This window comes from Eriocheir sinensis, unplaced genomic scaffold, assembly GCF_024679095.1.
Source record: "Eriocheir sinensis breed Jianghai 21 unplaced genomic scaffold, ASM2467909v1 Scaffold1524, whole genome shotgun sequence".
Classification (NCBI taxonomy): Eukaryota; Metazoa; Arthropoda; class Malacostraca; order Decapoda; family Varunidae; genus Eriocheir; species Eriocheir sinensis.
This window is the reverse complement of record NW_026110878.1, coordinates 1-11,415: the sequence shown is the minus strand read 5'-3', so window position 1 is coordinate 11,415 and position 11,415 is coordinate 1.

The window sequence follows — 11,415 nt, the reverse complement described above, 5'->3', positions numbered from 1 at the left end:
GTACAAAGTCCACAGCAAAACAATGGATGCAACAAACACTTGCCAAAACAACAAGACATTAACAAATATTGGAGAGAGAGAGAGAGAGAGAATGGCAACTACTGTAAACTGTCGGACGAGGCTGTTCCAGCTCACGAAGCGGCGTAACACTAGGTGGCTGACAACACAACAACACCGTACACGCTCACGGAAGGTAAAACAAGAAAAACGTATTACTAGCATACACAGTGCCTTCCTTATCACCACAGTTACACTCATAGCACTTATACTACATGCATTAACACATTCGAGGACATAAGCAACACACCCACGACAACCACAAACAAGCACTTACACACAACAGTCGTTTTCATTCACCATGGTTCAGTATTTCGAACGGCACACAAACAACGATACACACAGACGACACACCATCCTTCTCTTGCTGCTTCTATGTGGAGACCCGGGCGCTATGGTCAACCCTGGCCCTTATTGCCCTAAGTACCCTTGCCAACTTTGTAGCAAGGCGGTGAGGTGGGGGCAGAGGGCCATCCAGTGTGATTCGTGTCGTGATAGATCCGAGCATGCTGGCTGGTACCACGTTAGCTGTATCGGGTCTTTAACGCTGGCTTACGCTGGATTGGTTGACAATAGCGTCCCGTGGATCTGCTTTAGATGCGGCGTACCTAATTTCTCATCCTCATTCTTCTCAGCTGATCCTATCCCACTTTTAAATTCCTTCGACACGCTATATCATCATAACACAGGTAACCCTGGCACACAACACCTTCTCCTCCTGAACCCCAAACTCTCAACACCTCTCACCTCTCATAATCCGGCTCCACTTTTCACACCAAGTCCCATCAACATCCACAGACAGGTGCGCTCCCTCCGTACGCCAGACTTGACCGATCACTCACCTCTCACTACAGTTATTAACACACACAGGTCTGCCCTATCACCCTCCCCCGATCCTACCCTTTCACTTTCCCCAGTCCCTATTTCCTTTTCTTCCTCTTGTTCATCACCTCCTGCTTCACTTCCCTCCTCTACTTCTTCACTCCCTCCCGTCCCTTCTGTATCTTCACCATCCTCACCTCTCCCTTCACTTCCATTACCACTACATCATAACCACACTTTCCTCCGATTATTAACAATTAATTTCCGCAGTATCAAAAACAAAATAGCCCAATTACACCACCTAATCACCACACATAACCCAGACATGATAGTAGGGATAGAGACTTGGTTGACTTCTGACGTTGACAGTAGTGAGCTTTTCCCTCCCCCCTTTAGTATGACCGTTTTTCGTAAGGACCGCCCGACAGACCTCGGCAAAGGTGGCGGTGTTATCATCGCCACCAAGCCGGGTCGTTGTGTTCAGCATAGGCCTGACCTTGACACAGACTGCGAAATCACCTGGGTCCAGTTACAAACCTTCAACTGTAAATCTCTTCTTATTGCTGCTTTTTACAAACCACCTTCTACTAATACAGACTATTTACACAACCTTCAAATTTCTCTTTCACGCATACAGGCAGACAAACACATCTGGATCACGGGTGATTTCAACCTCCCCGACATTGACTGGACTGCAATATCCCCATTTGACCCTCCCGATGCTGACGCCCCCAACCCCATTATTCCCCACACAAACAGACGCCAACTACATGACACATTCGTTGACATCATAAATACATTTTCACTTTCACAAACAGTACTCCAGCCAACACGAACACATACTGTAACACGCCCCGCTAGCCACGGTGGCCCTTTGACCACAGCACACACACTTGACCTTTTTCTCACCAACAACATTCTTAACATAAACACTCAGGTTGTTCCAGGACTTAGTGACCATGACATAGTCATCATTGACGCTGACCTCCCTCCGGCCGATTAGACATAAACAGAGATCCAGACAGATTTTCCTTTTTTCAAGGGCTGACTTAGACATGATCAAACAAGACCTAACTGCCTTCAGCACCGACTTTTTTGCGACTGACCCAAACACAAGACTTCCTTCCATCAACTGGAACAACCTGAAACACGCCATACACGCCTCAATGAACAGACACATACCACAAAAAACACTTTCTAGCAGGTACACACTTCCCTGGTTTTCCAGGGATCTACGCAGACAACATCGCAAGAAACAAAGACTGTACAGACGCGCGCAGACATACAACACAACATAATTAGACCGCGTACAAAAAACACCAAAAGACATTTGCCAAAAACATTTAAGTAGCGGAATGCAAACACATAGCAACTTACCTCGCAGACAACGTAAAAAATAACAAAAAACTTTTTCAAATTCTTTAAGACGCGCAAACATGACACTAACACGATTACATTACTTACAGACAATACTAACACATTAGTGCACCAGCCCACAACACAAAGCACAAATACTCAACACACAGTTCCAATCGGTATACACACAAGAACACAATTGACACCAAACATGCCACACACCCCCTTCCCCCCCATAGCCCCCCTTGACATCACGACTAACGGAATACAGAAATTACTGGAAGGACTCGACACAACTAAATCCACTGGCCCCGACAACATTCCCGCCTTCATTCCTGGGGGCTTCGTGGTGCAGTGGTTAGCACACTCGGCTCACAACCGAGAGAGCCCGGGTTCGATTCCCGGGCGGAGTGGAAAACTTGGGGCGGCTTTTAAATCCTTTGCCCCCATCCTTCAAGCCATATTCACCCAACCCTATCATCCACCTCATTACCTTCTAACTGGCTTTTGGCAAATATTAATCCTTTATTCAAGACAGGTGACCGAACTGACCCAGCCAATTATCGCCCAATCTCACTAACATCGATTCCATGTAAAATTTTCGAACACATAATACACAAACACATAATGAATCACCTTGACGCAAACAACATCCTTACTGACTCACAACACGGCTTTCGACCTAAACGCTCATGTGAATCGCAACTCATTACTACATATCACGACATTACGAGGCTACTCGACCGACGTGACATTCAACAAGTTGACACTATTGTTTTAGATTTTGCCAAAGCCTTCGACAAAGTCCTGCACAAAAGACTGACATTAAAATTGAAATACTAAGGTATTTCAGGACCTATTCTTCACTGGATCACTGCATTTCTTACTAACAGGACTCAACGTGTTCTTGACGGATCTTCATCTGACACTGTCCCTGTTTCTTCAGGTGTCCCACAAGGCACCGTTCTAGGCCCCCTTCTTTTCCTTCTGTTCATTAACGATCTTCCACTGTCAACGCCTAACTCTTCCACTAGACTATTTGCCGACGATAGTTTACTGTTTAGAGCAGTAAAGACTACTGACGACTGCAGACTACTACAAAACGACTTGGACGCCCTCGAGCGGTGGGAACGCACCTGGCAGATGCACTTCCGACCAGACAAATGCAAACTTTTAAGATTCACCAGAGAGCACAACCCCATCCGTCACACCTACACTCTCCACAGTTCAAATTTAGAATCAGTTCATACACACAAGTGCCTTGGTATCCATCTCTCAACTAACTTGAAATTCAACACCCACATAGACCATATCAGTGCCACAGCCAACAAAACACTGGGGTTCCTGAGGAGGAATTTACATAACTGCACACCTGACATTAAACACATAGCTTATGACACACTTGTGAGACCAACACTGGAATACTGCTCCACGGTGTGGGATCCTTACACACACAGAAACATTGATAGGTTAGAACAAATCAACAGCAAGGCGGCAAGGTTCATTACAAACAATAACACTCGAACGCCTGGAATCACAACACGGATCAAACAACAGATAAACATGGACCCTCTTCACATAAGCAGACAAGCACACAGACTTACACGTATGTACAAGATCACAAACACTCACACAAGGCAAACAGTCAACGTACTCGTAACACACACATCCATAAATACCAAACATATCACACTAACACTGACGTATACAAGCACTCATACTATCCACGCACCATACGTGATTGGAACAGCCTCCCTCAACAGATTTTAGACTGCGGTGCAATACATTCATTCAAAAAACAAATACATACTCACTTGTGACCACAACACACTAACACTAACAATTACACTTGATTCACTTCCCTCCCCAGCACACTCGGCTCCCCCGTCCCCCCAACAGCCAACAAATATGCGTGTTATGCACCTTCCTTGGTGCCCTGCACATTATTGTCCAAAGAGAGAGAGAGAGAGAGAGAGAGAGAGAGAGAGAGAGAGAGAGAGAGAGAGAGAGAGAGATACCTGGAGGAGGTCTGAGCGCAGCACGAGAACGGTGCTGAGCAACGCCTCCCTCCTGGAAGTGCCAATGGCCCGCTCCAGCACCCACCAACGTGCATTCTCCATCGCAGCGGTGGTGTGGTGGAACAACCTCACTGCTGATGTGGACGTGACACAACTGTCCACTCAGCAGATGAAGGTTGCGTCCCACAGGTGGCTACTCCTACACCCACCGTAAAAAGCGTAAATGTAAACGCTTACAAATAATTTATAAACATGTATGCAATTGTAACCTCGGCAGAAGCTCCCCAACGGTCGGGGGAACTTTAGCTTAGAAAAATAATATTGCCATGTACTTAGGTACTGAACATGTGTGTAAATAAAAAGAGAGAGAGAGAGAGAGTGTGTGTGTGTGTGTGTGTGAGAGAGAGAGAGAGAGAGAGAGAGAGAGAGAGAGAGAGAGAGAGAGAGATAGAGTATATATTTATATATATATATATATATATATATATATATATATATATATATATATATATATATATATATATATATATATATATATATATATATATATATAGGAGTAGGAAGACACCTACCGAACGGGCGTGAGCTACTCCCGGTGAGGATATATGGGGAACGAGGAGAGTGATGAAGCCCTTCAAAGACTCTTCCCATGTCCTCACTAACCGTTTCCCTTTTGTCTCATCAACGCCAGAAAGCAGTTTAGCATACATGCTCTCTAAAGACAGTTCCTCTTCTTTCTGCACCACACTACATTCACAAAACACACACACCTTTTCCCAAAATTCAGAATTCAACATGGCGAAAAAAATAACTGCCTCGGAGTCCCCGCCTGGGGGTGGGGACCATAAATTCCCCCAGTGAGGACTCCCCTTCTGGCTACCGACTTGAGAGGTGTCCTGATAACTCCTCGAACCTCCTCCTTATCAATTTCTGCAACATTCGCGGTCTCCGTTCTAATTTTCATTCTGTGGAACACCATCCCTCCTCCTCTAAACCTCACCTTCTCTTCCTCACCGAAACACAGGTTTCTGAGGCTACTGACAGCCACCTCTACTCTGTTCCTTCCTACTATCTTTATCCTAAATTTCAATCCAAAGCTGGATGTTGCGCCTACGTGCACAACGACATCACTTGCTCTCATGCCCACGACCTTGACTCTTCTGAATTTTCCATCATCTGGCTAAGACTTCATTGTCATTCTATTACTAAATACATCTGTGCTGTTTATCTCTCACCTAGCTCTACTAACTATGTAAAACTCTTTGACTATTTGAACTCTAAAGTGGAGCGCATCTTGACCCACTCTCCCTTCGTTGAAATCTCCATCTTGGGAGATTTCAATGTTCACCACCAGCTTTGACTTTCATCCTCTTTCACTAACCAGCCTGGTGAACAAGCCTTCAACTTTGCTCTCCTCAACGACCTAGAGCATTTGGTTCACCACCCTACTCGTATTCCCGACCGTCTTGGAGACAGGCCCAACATTCTAGACCTCTTCCTTACCTCTAATCCTTCTGCTTACGCTGTCAAACTGTTCTCTCCGTTGGGCTCCTCCGATCATAACCATATTTCTGTATCCTGTCCTATCGCTCCTGTTCATCCTCTGGACCCACCGAGGAGGCGATGCTTCTGGCATTTTGCTTCAGCTCGGTAGGATGACCTGAGGATGTACTTTCGATTTCCATGGAATGATTACTGCTTCCAGGAGAGACCCTCTGTGTGCCCAGCGCATTACACAGGTGATTGTCATTGGAATGGAGGCATACATTCCACGTACTTTCTCTACTCCTCATACTAAAAAGCCTTTTTTTTTTTTTTTTTTACAACAAAGGAGACAGCTCAAGGGCACAAAAAAAAGAAAACAATAATAAAAAAAAAAGCCCGATACTCGCTGCTCCAAAAAAGAATCCAAAGAGGTGGCCGAAAGATAAGTCAGTTTCGGGAGGAGAGGTGTCTGACACCCTCCTCAGAGAGTTGAAAAAGTTCAAGTCGTAGGCAGGAGGAAATACAGATGAAGGAAGATTGTTCCAGAGTTTACCAGCGTGAGGGATGAAAGAGTGAAGATGCTGGTTAACTCTTGCATAAGGGGTTTGGACAATATAGGGATGAGCATGAGTAGAAAGTCGAGTGCAGCAGGGGCCGCGGGAGGGGGGGAGGCATGCAGTTAGCAAGTTCAGAAGAGCAGTCAGCGTGGAAATATCGATAGAAGATAGAAAGAGAGGCAACATTGCGGCGGAATTTAAGAGGTAGAAGACTATCAGTATGAGGAGGAGAGCTGATGAGACGAAGAGCCTTTGCCTCCACTCTGTCCAGAAGAGCTGTGTGAGTGGAGCCCCCCCACACATGAGATGCATACTCCATACGAGGGCGGACAAGGCCCCTGTATATGGACAGCAACTGTGCAGGGGAGAAGAACTGGCGGAGACGGTACAGAACGCCCAGCCTCGAGGAAGCTGATTTAGTAAGAGATGAGATATGAAGTTTCCAGTTGAGATTTTGAGTTAAGGATAGACCGAGGATGTTTAGTGTTGAGGAAGGTGATAGCTGGGTGTTGTCAAAGAATAGGGGATAGTTTGTTGTAACCCGTAATCCGGGTCACACAGGGGAGACGACACACTGTTTGTACTAGTGACACTTGACTTAAAATTCTGGTACCTTAGGAGTATTTAAAGGAGTTCGTAAATGGGGTGATGAAACGGTGTCGCCTTTCTTATATGTATTTTATTCTACCTTAATACTACTTAATATTACAGAGGGTAAAAATATTGTTTAAACCAGCGACTGGCTTACTAGACTCAATGAGTCTTCAGGTTTTCTTTCACTATTGGTTACTGACGTTAACACTGGTATAATATTGAGTAAAAACTCACACAATAAAGTATCATAGAAATATAATCCTAAGTAAAACTAAGATAATAGAACACAATAGATATGTTAGATACGCTTTCCTCTATGGTACCACATTACTCCATACTCACAGTAGCAAAGATGAATGTTCTACCCATGTTGTCTAGGGAAGGACAACTGAGTGTCCAGCAACGAACAGAGTGCTGGTTGATCTGAGGTCAAGCCTGAATAAATGCTTCTTATATAGGCAGACATACATACAGACATCGCGAGGGTAATACGTCAGGCGTGTGAGTCATACATCAAACTCACACCGAGCTCATACAATAATCTACCTAACCGACATGTGTAATAAGGTCGATTTTAATCCTAGTGTAGCTGTCACGCGGTGACGCAGCTTTGTTTTCATAACATTTTGTTCCGTGGTTGATCGTGTTTTGGCCGCGGTGATTGTGTTTTGGCTTAGAGTGATAAGCGGGTGCGTTAATGGGCAATTGCAATTGTGTATAGGTTGGTAAATGAACAGTGCATTTGGGGACAATCATGTGTTGGAGTCCGTGTTGTGTTTTAGCGGTCGATACCGCTGTTGTCATCGGAAAATATTGCCGGTGAAGATGATGACACTGGAGCGAGTGGTGTCGCGGCCCGCGGGGCACCACATACCCCCCCCGTTAAAATCACGCCACGTCCTCGTGGCACAAAGCGTTCCGCCCGGCGGACGACCATGGAGGGCCAAGACGGGGATGGCGGGACCGTGGGGGAGGAGTCCCGCGAGAGACGGGACCTGAAGAGACAGAAGAAGGCCACCCCACCGGCGATGAAGACGACGCCGAGGAGGAGCAGCCACCCCCACCAAGGGAGGAAGGGGTCGAAGGCGGGGACCGGAGAGACGGATTCCTGGAGCGCGTGAAGTGCTGGAGGGAGGTCCAGCGGGGGGGCCGGAGACGACCCGGGCGACGGCGGCGGGGAGGAAGGGGCCAAGGGAGTCTTGGCCAGGGCGAGGAGACCACGTCACGTCCGATGTGGAAGGGGGCGCGATGAACCGTCAGCGGGGCGTCACCGTCCATAGTAGCAGAGGCAGGGAGGCTGAAGGCGTCGGAGTGGGCACTACAGCCCATACCGAGGCTGAGGAGACCCGTCCCGTTGATGGTCTGCCTGTATTTGGAGACCGGGCTGTCCGGGCAGACCATGGTGACCACCTGGGGAGTATCGGTAGCGAAGACCCAGCCCGCAGGAGACGGGATGAAGACCGGGGGGAAGACTCTGAGGAGACTTAGAACACAGCGAGAGGGCGTCTGGGCGATCGAGAAGAGAGCGATCTCGCAGCGCTGGACAGAAGTCAGTGAACAGGGGCGACAGGGGGACATACATAGAGCAGGTGGTGTTTAGTACAGCGGTCCAAGGAGTCTAAGAGCATATAGTGAGTGCGGTCTTCAGAAACCGCAAGGTAAGTGGAAAGCGTGTCGGTGTGCAGAAAATATGGCGTGCCATCAAGATGAAAAGGCAACGCGTCTATTTTAATCACATCGGAGACGTCAGATGGCTCCCCGTTCCTGGTGATTTGTAAGTAGAAGTGAAGGGTTCCTGAGGAAAGCGTACCTTTAGAAATAACCCTAGAGACATCTCTATACAATGCTAAATATTCATGTGCTGCAGGAAAAGTAAGCCTGGGTAATGGGTGACGCATTGCTGAGCACACGAAATAGTACATCATTTGGAAGGAGGAGAGGAAACCTGCGTTTGGGACAGCTGCTGAAGGCCAAGCTTGAGATTCAGGTATCATGATTTAGGTCACTAAGTGCCAACTGAATGAGAAGGATAGTCTCCAAAATACGCATTTCCCCTTCAATTTGCAAGGTTTTTAGGGAGAACTGACGGATAATAGCTGAGGCCAAAGCCGAGGCGGACTCTAGACGGGAGATGGCAGAATGAACATGACGGAGGTCCCGAACTGTGGCGTTGAGGACTTCCTGATGGAGGTTAAGTTGACGTCTCTCTTCTGTGGACAGAGTGTAGAGCTGGGAGAGCTTCCGTGTATCACATCTATTTGGGCCTGAGTGGCCGTACCGAAAGGAGGTTTGCTACCGAGCCAAGGAAATCCACGGCTCCTCGCTTCTGGCGAGTCCGAAACGGGCTTCCATCTCTACCACTCATAGCCGACAGAAAGCTGTTAAGATATTTGAATAACTTCTCAAACTCAATGTGAAAAGAGTCTAGAGTGCGCCTGAGTAGACCAACAGTAGGGAACGATTGATTCATATGTTCAATCGACCATGAAACTTCCGCTGTTAGATTTGCCACGTTGATGAGAGGACGTTGGATGTCGTCCGTCTTGATGACGACGGGGACAACATAGTACCGTCCTGTCAACAGCATCTTAAAGACTGGGGAGAAGACGAGGCCGGGACGAATGGGTTGCTCCAGGAGGATCAAGGGAAGACAAGGAGAGGGCAACACCCAGGAACTGTAATTATAGGGGGCATCAGTTCGTTGGTCGTTGGCGATACTCAAGAGGGCGGTCCATCACATTGGGGAGAGAAGTTATTCAAAGATCTTAACAGCTTTCTGTCGGCTATGAGTGGTAGAGATGGAAGCCCGTTTCGGACTCGCCAGAAGCGAGGAGCCGTGGATTTCCTTGGCTCGGTAGCAAACCTCCTTTTCGCTCCTGTGTCTCGCCTTGCGCTGCCTGGCGCCCGGAGTACACGGCCGGTCCCTCACCCCGTAGCTCCTGGGTCAACCCTGACCACGAGAAGAACAAAAAAAAAACGATCCCAGAGTAGCTGCGGCAGTCCACGGCCCTACCAACGCCCTCACGTTGAGATTGTGCGTAGGCGCTAATGCACCAAAGGAGATGGTTTACGCAATGCTAGACACAGGAGCAGGAGCGTCCCTAATAGAAGAAGATTTATTTAGGAAGGTAGGCGGGAAGATGATAGTTACAGAACCTCTCTCCATACAAGGGGTAGATCGGACTCCAATCCCTAATAAAGGAATAGCCGAAGTAGTAGTAGACTTTGGGCACGGAGAAATTATAGAAAAAAAAGTAGTAATATCACAAGGTATAGTGTTACCAACAGCAGTTTTTTTGGGCCTAGAATTAATGTGGAGACAAAATGTGGTAGCTGCACCGCTGGCCACACCTGGGCAGTTTAGTGTAATGGTGGGCGCCTACCCAGTGGAAGTACATTCCCTGGCTGCGGACGATATGAGCCCGTACCCAGAAGATTGACTAACCGACCTTAAACCTACTTTAGACGAGATGGAGGAAGTACCAGTGAAAGCATACGCTATTAACGTGGCGTCCTTGCTCCCAGGCACGGCAGGGTATGTCACTCTGGAGGCAGAGATTGGCAGAGCCCAGCAAGCCTTATTTCTCCCAAGGTCCAATGATATCCCTTCTTCATTTTATTTCCCGGGTTAGTAACCTTAACTCCTAACGTCAAACAAACCAAAGGCAAATTCATCATTCCCTATACTAACCCAACTGAAGAAACTATTGAGATGCCAACAGGTGAAGTGATGGGACACATTTATTCTTGTCACTCAGAATACTATCAATCATCGACTAATGAATGTGTAGCGGCTGTCACAAAAACAGCTACAAAGCCGCCTGTCACCCAGTCAAATAAGCAGATGGTACTCGATAAGCTGATAGACGAGCTATTTTACCCTCACAACAGGAAAATTGCTGTCTGAAGGGCCTAACCGCAAGTATCCTGATGTGTTTGCTCTAAAAACGAGCCACTCACTATTACCCCTATTATGTTCACACTTTAAGGCTAAAAAATGACAAGCCTATATATAAAAAGCCATACCCAATACCAGTAAAATATCATAAAGATATAGAGATTCAGCTCAAGGACCTTGAGGCCCAGGGTATTATACGCCCTAGTGCGTCACCCTGCAGCGCACCTCTAGTCCCTGTTGCTAAAAGGATGGTGGAGTCAGACTTTGTCTCGACTTCCGCGCTCTGAACGATGAATTGATTGATGACAAACATCACTCCTAACATTAACCTCATTTTGCAACAGTTAGGGAAAGTAAAGTATTCACCTCCTTGATTTGCGCCAGAACTACCACCAAGTCCCATTGGCAGAGGAATCTAAACACTTGACAGCCTTCACGACACCTTATGGCCTCTATGAATTCACTACAGTCCCTTTGGATTAAAAAACAGCACCTGCAGCCTATCAACGGATCATGAATCAAGTTCTCATAGGTCTGACAGGAAGAATTGTACATGTATACCTTGATGATTTGATAGTACAAAGGGAAAGACATGGACCATCACCTAATGAACCTCCATGCCGTCTTG